Raw genomic sequence first — 12,223 nt, 5'->3', positions numbered from 1 at the left:
TCTAATTCGACCTGCTCAAACCAGACCTGCTCAGAGCAGACCATCTGTTGAGGGCTACGTTCTGGCAGAAGTCCTTTTATTGGAGTAAAGGCTTTTTATTGGAGTAAAGTCATAGGTTCCAGGCTGCTTCCTGTATAAAGGTAATATGGAAGAGGTTGTATCTGATGCCTGTTTTTTTTTAGCCCAGGTTGAACACATTCTTCACCCTAGAAGTGAGACATCTATTGAGGTCCGTGTCAATTCTCTTTTGTTCCTTTATCATTATGCTGTTTCATCCTGCTTTGGATTTCCTCTTCTTGAGCAAGCAAAAGGTCTAATGTCATAAGGAAACTTGGTCCTACAGGAATCCGTGAAATGACCACGGACCGTTAACTCAAAATCCGTGGAATCCTCACGGAAACACACCAATTTTCATGATATGGCCACGCATTTTGCTCCAATGCAAGTTGACACTCGTATTCCGTGGCCCACACACAGATCCCCGTTTCAATGAATGAGTCGACCAAGGGTGCTTAACTCAAAATCCGTGGTGGCCTCACGGAATCACTTAAATTGTCCGTGATATGCCAACGGAATTTGCTCCAATGCAAGTTAATGACACTCATATTCCGTGGCACACACCAGGTACGGTGCCAGGATTCCAGTTGTGGATGGGACAGAACAATTGTGGGTGGTGCTTAAATTAAAAATTTTATCAAATCCCTGTTTAACCTAACACAAAAGACTATACTGTTAATAATATAATATATATTATATACTGTAATATACTGTTATTATCTGTGCATAATAGAGATTTGAATAGCTTGATGCTCTTTAAATATTTTGTTGCATTGTAAAAAGTTTCGGTGCATAGGACGGACCTATCAGCGATCGCTCCATAGGCCTTTCTACACCGCCAAGCCGCTTTGTTCGCGGCTTGGCACGCCCGGAAACTTCACCGGGCTTTCTTGGTTCACTGGAGAAGGCGGGGCTGCGCACGGAGTCTAGACCTCTTTGGAATAAATTCCATACTCTCAAATGTTTTTAAGACAGCCGCATGCGAGAATGAGTTAATGTCTGAGTAGGCTACAAACGCGATTCATAATTTACAAGTGCAAAAACACCAACATATTCTTTATATTGCTGACCATATTTTTCCAGACCCCATCTTTCAACCTTTTTGTTAAATGCGACTGCATCACCTTCTCTCCCATGATGGTCAGCAGCTCGCAGATTTCACAGTCTCGAGTTAGAACTGCTCAAGTTGATATTGCTGCGTTATTGTCTCTGTAGAGACAACGCAGCAACTCCTCTACCCAAGCCCCCCTCTCTGGAACCGCGGAGCGTCTAATTGCATTTAGCCTACATCAAAAAGAAACCGCCAGTGTGTATAGGGTCCGGGAGTGTAAAAACGTCTCTTGGTTCTGACCAAAGTCTGACCGTTTTGGAATCTCCATTACGCACCATACCTGGCTGTGCTTTAGCGCGTCACTCTATAGACCAGGTCTAGTAGGCTATGACTGTAAAAGTCGTCAGGAATCGAATATTTCCCACATAGCTAAGTTATGCTCGTATAACATGAGGCCGACTATTTCAGAATTCTGTTTAATTGTTTTAAGTTTTCAACAATATTTCGATATCATTAGCATCAGACTGAGCTTGGCTTATTATAACAAGAAGATGCATTCAAATGTAGCCTAGGCTACGAGATAATTCAATAGCCTACCGCCAATTCACGGTCATCCATGAAGATAACAGCCCTTTAACGCAAATGAAGCATAGGCGTCGATTACACCGGGGACGCTGGGGTCGCGTCCCCACCAGATTTTGTCAAGATTAATTTTGTACCCACCACAAAAAAAATAAAATATATATATATATATCAGAGTTGAATAATTATGGATTATGACACGGGTCTTCTCAATGCTTTGGAACACTCCGTTCACTTGAATGGGCTCTTCACAACTTCCGGCTGTGAATTATGTTTGATAATTCACCTTGTAAAAAGACACCATGTGAAGTTATTTTTTCGTGCATGGGCCTTCCTAACGTTCAGCTGTCAATTATTTTTGTTTATTACACGGCTCTTCTCAATGCAGTGGAATGCTCACGTCCAGCATATTTGACCGCTGTCAAGGAAAGTGTTTCTTTTTGCCTCTGATTCATGTCATCTGTATCACTCCGCAGTCTGGTAACTTATCAACCCCAGCGTATTCGGTTGCTAAGCGACGTCGACGACTTTGGCAAACTATTTCTCTGCTGATCAACGCTACGAATGATAACAAATACATTGAATTAAATATTTTTTCGATTTGGCAAGTAGTCATTACTAATAATACCAATACTCTTTAGCTGGGATGATGAGGCATCAGAAAATCAAGTCATTTTAGCCTGAATACATAGGCACCAGAGCAGGTTGCTAGTACCATGGACAGTATCAGAACGATAACCTGTTGAACTAAATGGATGTGGTAGGCTACACCACGGGATGCATCTGCAGACCACTGCCACATAAATAAAGGTAAGACGCGATATTTATTGCTTAAGATTTGCTGCTGCTTTAGCAGGTCTTTTGTGGTTTTTTCACTCAAGTGGTCGGCTGTTTTAACTTGCAATTGATAGTCGTGGAGTCAGTCTCTTGTTGACACAAAGTGACTTTTGGTCATTCTTGCTTTGCTTGAATTCTGGAATAATGTTGGGGGGGAGTGCATGAGTTTTGGTCAGCATGCCTGATGTAGGCTAGCTTTGATGGAATGCGTGTTGTGAATTGAGAACAGCCAGCTCATGATGTGATACAGCGTTCAGCTGTGCAACAAATATTTTTTTCTTTTCTAATCTTGACGACTTTTGTAGTGCTGTGTGTAGCCACACGTTTGGCCCTTCTGAACTTAAACAAGCAGTTAATTCCCTTTCCTAGCTCCTCTTGTTTATGTTGTTAGCTTAGCCATGTCATGTCACCATGGGCGTCAGTTTGGTTTGAAATGTGCTGGGGACAGTCAGAGAAGCATTCGGAAGTGCATTTTTAGAAGCGCTGGGTACAATGAGGATGCACTCTTTTTTCTCTCTTTTGTGCCGGTAATGAAAGGTTCTGAAAGACGGCATAACCATGTAGCTAATTACTAAGGAATATAATGCATACAAAATCAGTCTGGCACGTTTTATGAAGAAAACATTTTCAAAAAGGATCGGACATATGACCCACTATGTTCTGCTCCATGTATCCAATGTTGACAACGTGACATGATATGGCTAAGCTAACAACATAAACAAGAGCAGCTAGGAAAGGAATTTAACTGTGTGTTTAAGGTCAGAAGGGCCAAAGGTGTGGCTACACACAGCACTACAAAAGTCGTCAAGATTGAAAAAGGAAAAAATATTTGTTGCACAGCTGAACGATCATGAGCTGGCTGTTCTCAATTCACAACACGGATTCCATCAAAACTAGCCTACATCAGGCATTCTGACCAAAACTCATGAACTCCCCCCCACAATTATTCCAGAATTCAAGCAAAGCAAGAATGACCAAAAGTCACTTTGTGTCAACAAGAGACTGACTCCACCGACTATCAATTGCAAGTTAAAACAGCCGACCACTTGAGTGCAAAACACACAAAAGACCTCGCCACAGCACCAGCAAATCTTAAGCAATAAATATCGCGTCTTACCTTTATTTATGTGGCAGTGGTCTGCAGATGCATCCCGTGGTGTAGCCAACCAGATCCGTTTAGTTCAACAGGTTATCGTTCTGATACTGTCCATGGTACTAGCAACCTGCTCTGGTGCTTCTTACCTATGTATTCAGGCTAAAATGACTTGATTGTCTGATGCCTCATCATCCCAGCCAAAGAGTATTGGTATTATTAGTAATGGCTACTTGCCAAATCGAAAAAATAACTTCACACAGTGTGTCTTTTTCCAATGTATTTGTTATCATTCGTAGCGTTGATCAGCAAAGAAATAGTTTGCCAAAGTCGTTGACGTCGCTTAGCAACCGAATGAGAATGTAGTCTACAGCATTGAGAAGAGCCGTTTAATAAGTAAGGGATAATGTGTAGAATGCCGGTCATTATCGGGAAAATAAGCCCCAACAGGACACCGACGCGCAGCGAGGGTAATTGCTTCCCACTGAAGGGGCTTAAATTCGGCGACGTTCTATACATTATCCCGCTTATTACACGGCTACGTGCCAAAACGAAAAAATGACTTCACATGGTGTGGCTTGTTACAATATATTTGTTACCAGCATTCGTAGTGTTGATCATCAGAGATAGTCCGCCAAAGACGTTGACATCGCTTAGCAACCGAAGATGCTGGGGTTGAAAAGTTACCGGACTACTTTAGGAGTGATACCGAAGACGTCATTATAGGCAAAAAGTCATTTGTTTTCCTTGACAGCGGTCAATTTATATCTAGCATTCACCGCGAAGTTGTGAAGAGCCCATGCAAGTGAACGGAGTGTTCCACGGCATTGAGAAGACCCGTGTAATAATCCATAATAATTCAACCCGATTATTTTATTTATTATTATTTTTATTTTTTAAAGTGGTGGGTACAAAATGATTCTTGACGAAATCTGGTGGGGACGCGTCCCCGGCGTAATCGACGCCTATGCATGTCACGTTGGATAAATGGAACAGAACGTAGTGGGTCATATGTCTGATGCTTTTTGGAAACGTTTTCTTCATTAAACGTGCCAGACAGATTTTGTATACATTTTATTCCTTAGTAATAAGCTACATGGGTATGCCGTCTTTCAGAACCTTTCATTACCGGCACTCAAGAGAGAAAATATAGTGCGTCCTCATTGTACCCAGCACTTCTGAAAATGCACTTCCGAATGCGTGTCTGTCCCCAGCACATTTCAAACCAAACTGAAGCCCATGAAATCAAGCATCAATATCAACAAAGTGACGGTATGGCACTATATCCCTGTTCTCGCCCATGCACCCATCTTGAATTTAATAGACCACTTTCGTTGCATCGAGGAGGTCTGGTGGTTTCCGTATATAATAAATAAATAAATATCTATGTATAACGAAATAAATAAATATCTATAAATATATATATATATACATATATGTATATATACACATACATATTTATACATGGACCTATATATTTATTTATTTTGTTGCTTCGAGGTCTGGTGATTTCAGTCTATAATAAATAAATATAAATAGGAATGTATATACCTATTTACATACATACATATTTATATATATTTATTTATTCTATACAGAGACAACCAGACCTATTCGCAGCGACGAAAGTGGTCTATCAAATTCAAGAAGGGCCGGCGAGAATAGGGATATAGTGCCATACCGTCAATATGAATTTCATTCATTTGTGAGAGGATGGTCAATGGTCAGATACAGATCTTGTTATAACAATAATTTATATTGATGTAACGAGAAAGGATGTAATGATAACGCCAAGAAAACAAAGGCTAGGCCTACATCGTTATAATAATTTAAATATAATTAACTTATAAAGCATATAACAGACAATGAGACAAGCGGGCCAGCAGAGGCTGCATTTTAACTGAATTCGGCCTATAACCTTATGCATATAATAGTCTAACTCTATATGTCAAATGTATGATATGCTGTAGGCCTACGAATAGGCTAGTTTGTTATATTATAAGTATTAAAATATTGTCATACCTGAACGACATTCCCCATAGAAAAAGTACACCGTGTTACTTGGTGTGACAACCCTCTTCGTTGATTGGATTGGTGGAAGTGGATTGTCAATGGTCAGATACAGATCTTGTTATAACGATAATAGTTACATGGTCTACTTATATTATAACTAAATAATTTAGATATAATATATATTTTAATATTTAATTGATTCAATATTAGACCAATGCAACCAATGATTATTTTCGGCGGGGGAGGGGGGGCGGGCTGCGCAGGAATCGTCAAAACAACGATCCGATTTATCAGATTTTTGAGCAGACCCCCTCAAAAACTGAAACTAACCACGTTCCTTAAACCCAGTCTCACACGAGATTGTAGTAAAACTGCCCTCAGCGGAAAACACATTACAATAATGGCTCTAAACATGTGGCACGCCTACCTTTTTTGGCCTATTCTTTTCAATGGGCCTGCGTCCACGTCACGTGACTGTCATGGTTGCTATGGTGGTTGCCATCGACTACCCCCCATATCTTTCAATTTTCCACAGTTTAGACTTGTAATTAATAAGTTACTTTTGAAATCAACTTGACTAATTGTTTTTAATCACTGTCTGGTTGCTTGTTACGTCACTCTGAGAGATGCGCACGGTCATATTTGGTATTGACACAGCCTGTAACCTATTCATGAAAGCAGAACATCAAGCTCATTGATTGAACGAGGCAGGGTTATTTGAAATAATGCATTAAGATATCGGGCCCTATTTTAACGGTCTGAAACGCAAGTGAGAAGCGCCAAGCGCAAGTAGCTTTGTGGGCGGTTCTATGGCGATGTCGCTAGTTTACCGGCGCGAAAAAATGACTCTTGCGCCCGGCGCTAATCTAAAAAGGGTTGGTCTGAAGTAGCCTAATTACCCGTAGGTGTGGTTTGGGCGTAACGTGCAATAAACCAATGAGTGCCAGCTCCAATCCCCTTTAAGAGCCATGAGCACATTTGAATCTGACGAGTTGATATTTTGACAGCGCGTCTGCAGTCTCCGATGAGACAGATGCACATGAATTTCAAACTTCAAATGGCTCAGTTTATGGCCAAATAATATGGCCTAATTCACACATGGAATAAGGTTTTCTTCCACAACTTCAAATACTGAGTCCTATTTAATGTGGTTCTATTTAATGATATTTAATGAGATACGCAATACATTATAAACATCGTTTCTTATCAGTATTGTATGCATTATCGTTATCGACTTGTGTTCCTAAGATGCATGTGTCCCCCCGTTAATATACATTGCCATGGACTGTATTATGCGTTACGTGTTTAGTTTGCGTGTGTTTAAACAGATGGACACACACACACGCGCCTGCATTCATTCATTCTTTTTAACACTCAAATGCGGTAAAACAATGTTTTCTCACGATCAAATACTCATCAATCCTAAAAGTTATGGGCATGTACACGATGTCTTTGTCAAGAAAATATGTGTTTGCTGTACGGTGTTTGCAGATGCATTGATTTAAAAGTAGGCCTACAACTTATTTCTGCTGTATCAGCTGTTCTTTCCCAAATAATTTACCAAGAATGTGTGGCTAGGTAGATGAGAGAAGCAAAGTGTATGCGCGAGGTGCACAAGCAACATTATGCATGCGCCCTTAAAAAAGCATCTGAACAACGCGCCTCTGACTTTAAATCAGGTATTTCCTGGTTTGTGGTGCAAGTGGTTTCTGAAACGTCAAAACAGCACCAGGGAACGTTTGCGCCAGAACACGCCTCCTCCTTTTGCCGAGCCGCCCCTTGGGGCGCAAGATCATTCCCTAATTTACGCGTAGCACGGGAGAGAAAAGAACGCTCTGCGCCAGTTGCAAACTAGCAACGACACATGCGCCAGTGATTAAGTCAATTGCGCCGGATGCAAGATAGGGCCCATCATGTGTGAGAGGTCATTCCTCCCCCTGAGTGTGTATTGACTATTTCTGGTGATTGAAATGCTCATTGCAAGCTTCCTATTTATTTATGCCTGTCCACAAGCACCCCTAGCAAACGGCTTGTTGCCAATGCGTTTCAATGGAGCAGTTGATGATGCTCTGTGAGCCTTTCCTGTAGGGCTAGAGCCCCCAGTTGATAATCGTGTGTGTTCTTTGAGACCCTCTAAAGAGATAGCAGGTCTATAGCTTACTTGTTAATGTCCTCACCTCAGTCACCTATTGCATCACTTCCTTTAGGGCTTCGGCCTCCTAATTGATCATTGTAGTATATTTGAATGCCCTCTTTCATATATATGACACCCCCACCACTGGGACGTGGCAACAATTCTCCATATCCATATGGGGAGGAGGGGGGCTTTTGGGCAGTAGGGGTACGTACACTAGACATAAATAGGAAGCACACTCAGGAAGAGGAATGACCTCTCACACTTGATAACTTAATTAATTGTTTCAAATAACCCTGCCTCGTTTAATCAATGAGCTTGGTGTTTTGCTTTCACTAATAGGTTATAGGCCTAGGCTGTGTCACTACTAGGGGTGTGAACGGTTGCAAAAAATTGTAAACGGTTACATGACCACTTTTTTTTCGTGTACACAGTTAACCGTTTTTTTTTGTAATTAATGATTTTTTTATTATTTTTTTAAAGTGGACCGCAGTCGGGGGATTATTTGTTTATCAACACGGCGGATGCGTGAGCAGAAAATTTGTCTGACCGGTTGCCAAGGTTATCTCCGTGAGATTCATTTGAGTTGCGGTGTTAATTAGGATGTGATCAGCTAACTGTTTCATTAAACTGTAATCAGAAAAAGCAGTTATATGCTATAGACCCTATAGTGTCCGTGGTATAAAGGCTGTGACGAATTTCAAATAATAAATCTGTGCACTTTATGTTGAAAGTATATACGTTGCGATTCCCATTGAAATGAATGGCGCGGGGTGATTATTCTTCAAAACGAGTGCTGGTAAATCGTGAAAAATTAATTAAACTGTAATCAGACAACGCGGTTATATGCTATAGACCCTAGTATATCTGTGGTATAAAGGCTGGGATGAATTTCGAAATATAAATATGTAAACTTTATGTTGAAAGTATGGACCGTCGCGATTCCCATTGAAACAATGGCTTACTAACTTACTTACTAACAATGATTTACTAACCGGTTACACGTGTACCTGTGCACACCCCTAGTCACTGCAAAATCTGTGAACGGTGCATACATTGTGCACATTAATGTTCCTCATCAAAGCATCCCACTCCTATCACAGGAATCTAGAATCAATATGTTCGGGGCTTTGTTCAGAATATTCTGTATTAAATGCAGGTTATATGCGTGGATGTTACAGAAAATGAAATAATGGCCAAAGGTTGTAAAGAAGTGCACATGGATGTTTACGATAACTGTGGGAAAGGGGAGGGGGGGTTGGGTGGAAGGGGGTGGTCGATGGCAACCGCCATAGGATTGTTGTTTTGACGAATCCTGCGCAGCCCGCCCCCCCTTCTGAAGTCGAAAATAATCTCCCGATTGAAATGCATTGCTTTAATATTGAATTAATTAGTCGTAGACCATGTAGCTATTTTAATTATATCAAGATCTGTATCTGACCATTGAAAATCGCCTTACACCAATCCAATCAACGAAGAGGGTTGTAACACCAAGTAACACAGTGTACTTTTTCCATGGGGAATGTGGTTCAGGTATGAAAATATTTAAATATTTATGATATAAAAAACTAGCCTATACGTAGGCCTACAGCATATCTTACATTTGACATATAGAGTTAGGCTACGTTTACACGATGACGGTCTGAACAGAAGACGCAAAAGTGGCGTTGCGTATTCACTTTTATTCCGTGTTTAGACAAGCGTTTTCGGGAGGAAATCTGCGTGCATACGGTGACGCAAAAGTGTGCGGAATTCGATTGGGTATGCATGCCAGGCGGCTAGGTGGTGCTGTGATACACTATCACACAACACCTCCATGTCTGAGCGCATGCGTAGAATCTTCCCAATGTTGGTCTAGTTGATGGAAGTCAGTTGCTCTATCACATTGTCTGGCCAGTGGCAGGTTCGATTAAGGACAATGCCACAAGCATCAATACACGCATCTTCAATGCCTATACCTTAGCTGGAGTTAATGAGACCCTCGTCATCTTTGACCGGTACAATGATGAACCTAATGCTAAGGATCAAGAGAGGAGAAGGCGAGGAGGAATTGGTGCAATTGATTATAAGCTGACAGTCAACACACCCCTTCCTTGTCGAGAAGCTGTGATGAAGAGCACATCAACTAAGACCCAGTTATCGCGCCTTCTGTGCACATTTGACCTCACCACTAATAACATCTTATATGTGAACCACACAGACTGCATTGTGAAGCATGAGGAGGCTGACATCACCCTCATTAGCTACATGCTGCAAGCAGCTGAAGCAGGGGCTCTGACAATACGTATCCTAAGTGATGACACTGACGTATTTGTTCTGTTGGTGTACTGGGCATGGAAGGCCAATGTTCAATCAACAGTGCAGATGGAGAAGTGGAATTGCACCATCCTGGATATAAATGCCACCATCAGAGGATTGGTCGGGATGTGACACTGCCTCCTATCCCTGTGGGAAGGGCAAGACATCTGCGCTGAAAGTACTCCTAGGAAAAAACATTCCTGGTCTCAATACAGTACTTGGGGAACCTGATGCCACTCATAGTGACCTAAAAGATACTGGGACGGAGTTCTTTATCGCACTGTTTGGGCAGAAGAAGGCCAAGTCGATGAATAACACTCGCTACCAGATCTACAGTCGCAGCAAAAAGCCTCCCAAACTTAAGAAGCTTCCTCTGATGCCAACCTGATGCTGCACATACTGCGTGCTCATCTTCACGCCATGTTGTGGAAGGCTGCAGGTCAGAGAGAGAATCTCCTGCAGAGGCCAGAGACATCAGTAAGTTTGGGTGGGAGGTTGCTAAAGAAGGGGCTGTCATGCCCGCTCTTGCCATCCAGGCAGTGGCTCCAATAAATCTGCTTGATGTCACCAGCTGTAGCTGCAGCACATTGAAGGCCTGCAGCAAAGGAGACTGCAGCTGCCGTGCTGCAAGTATCAGTTGCACTGACTACTGCAAGTGTGAAGGGTGTGAGGTCTGCTGCTGCAACCCATTCACAATACATGTACATACCTAAAAAGACCAAGAAGATGAGACTGAAGGGAATGAGAAAAAAAATGATGAAGATGGTGAAGGCTATTGAGTGGGATTGTGTGGTTCTTGTTGTAAATATGTGTCTGTGCGTGTGTGTGTGTGTACTACATATAGTTATTTTACAGCATGTGTGTGTGTGTGCATGCTGTTTGCAGTTATTGTATATAGTTATTGGGTGTATCCTGTAAGCATGCTGTGTAATATATAGTTTATTTTGCTGTATAATGGTCTTGTTTATAGTTATTGTGTGTTTGTCTGTGTGCATGCTGTATAAGGTTCTGTATTTTGCTGTATATAATTATTTTGGTTTGTGTGTATGTGCATGCTGTATAAAGTTATTTTGCATCTTTGCATGAGATTTTATGAGATATGGCCGCCTATGCATATTTAAACATTAAAATACCAAAAACATGCAATACATTTTTTTCTCATCTTAAAATTAAGCAATAAACTTTTTTTTTTTTTAAGTTTCATGGTGATATCTTTTTTTTTTTTTTTTTATCCTATTCACCTTTGGTGTCTCGCCTTAATTAGCTTATAATGTTAATTATGCAAATTGCCCGAAGTGCAACTTTTAGCAACCAAGTTCAATTCCATCCATTTGGCCTATAGATGATATTTCTGCAATAAAACTCTAGGGTACTCAACATTTCTGGGTTCAAGAAATTACGAATAGACTTTTACGTGTCATGCTCAGGGACACATCAACACTCAGCTAGGAGTAGCTGGGGATTAAACAAGCAACCTTTTGGTTACAAGACAACTGGAGTGTATGTCGATTTCTCGGAGAGACGCTCCGTTCTGAGGGGAGCTGTCAGCCCACGGCTCGGTGAAATCCCGGGCTGAAGCGGGGGTCTCCGGTCCGCTGGATCCCCCGGGAGAAAAGCCGCCTCAGCTCTACAGAGACAGCGCTACCATTTCACCAACTTGACTACAGGGTAACTCTGAACTGTATTTGGTAGGAGACACACGTAGCTTAGCTGTGTAAACAAGTTAGTTTAGCCGCAACACAATATACGCTAGCCACTACTATTTCTAAAAACAATGACAAATCACCTCCTTAATATAGCCGCTGTCTAAACACATCGTATTCCCTGTAGAAAATGGCTGAGATACATCCAGTTAAAGAAAAGGAGCCCTGGAATGTGGTGGCTGGGCGACTTTCACCAAAGGAAGCAGTCCTGCCCATCTTTATCATGGAAAGGGAAATTCTATCTAAGGACGAGTCTATCAAGAATCCTGTGAGAGAAGAAGAGATTTTCCACTGCCTCATACAGGAGGTTCACCCTCACCACCTCAGGTCTGTCCAAAGAGTTGGAGCACTCTGGCGTATTTACCTGCATGATAGGAATGCAAGAGCTAAACTCCTTATGAGAGGAATCTCTGTTCATGGCAAGCGCATTCACCTGAAAGAAGAAAATCCCTTCA

General features: G+C 41.6%; 1 protein-coding gene across 1 annotated transcript in view; it reads right to left on the bottom strand.

Moving 5' to 3' along the window:
- The window catches only part of mylkb (myosin light chain kinase b), an 82,265-nt gene that overhangs the window by 40,664 nt on the left and 29,378 nt on the right, over nucleotides 1-12,223 (bottom strand). The window lies entirely within an intron of this gene.

This window comes from Gadus morhua, chromosome 16 (genome assembly GCF_902167405.1).
Source record: "Gadus morhua chromosome 16, gadMor3.0, whole genome shotgun sequence".
Lineage (NCBI taxonomy): Eukaryota > Metazoa > Chordata > Actinopteri > Gadiformes > Gadidae > Gadus > Gadus morhua.
This window is presented reverse-complemented; position numbering and strand designations above follow the sequence as displayed.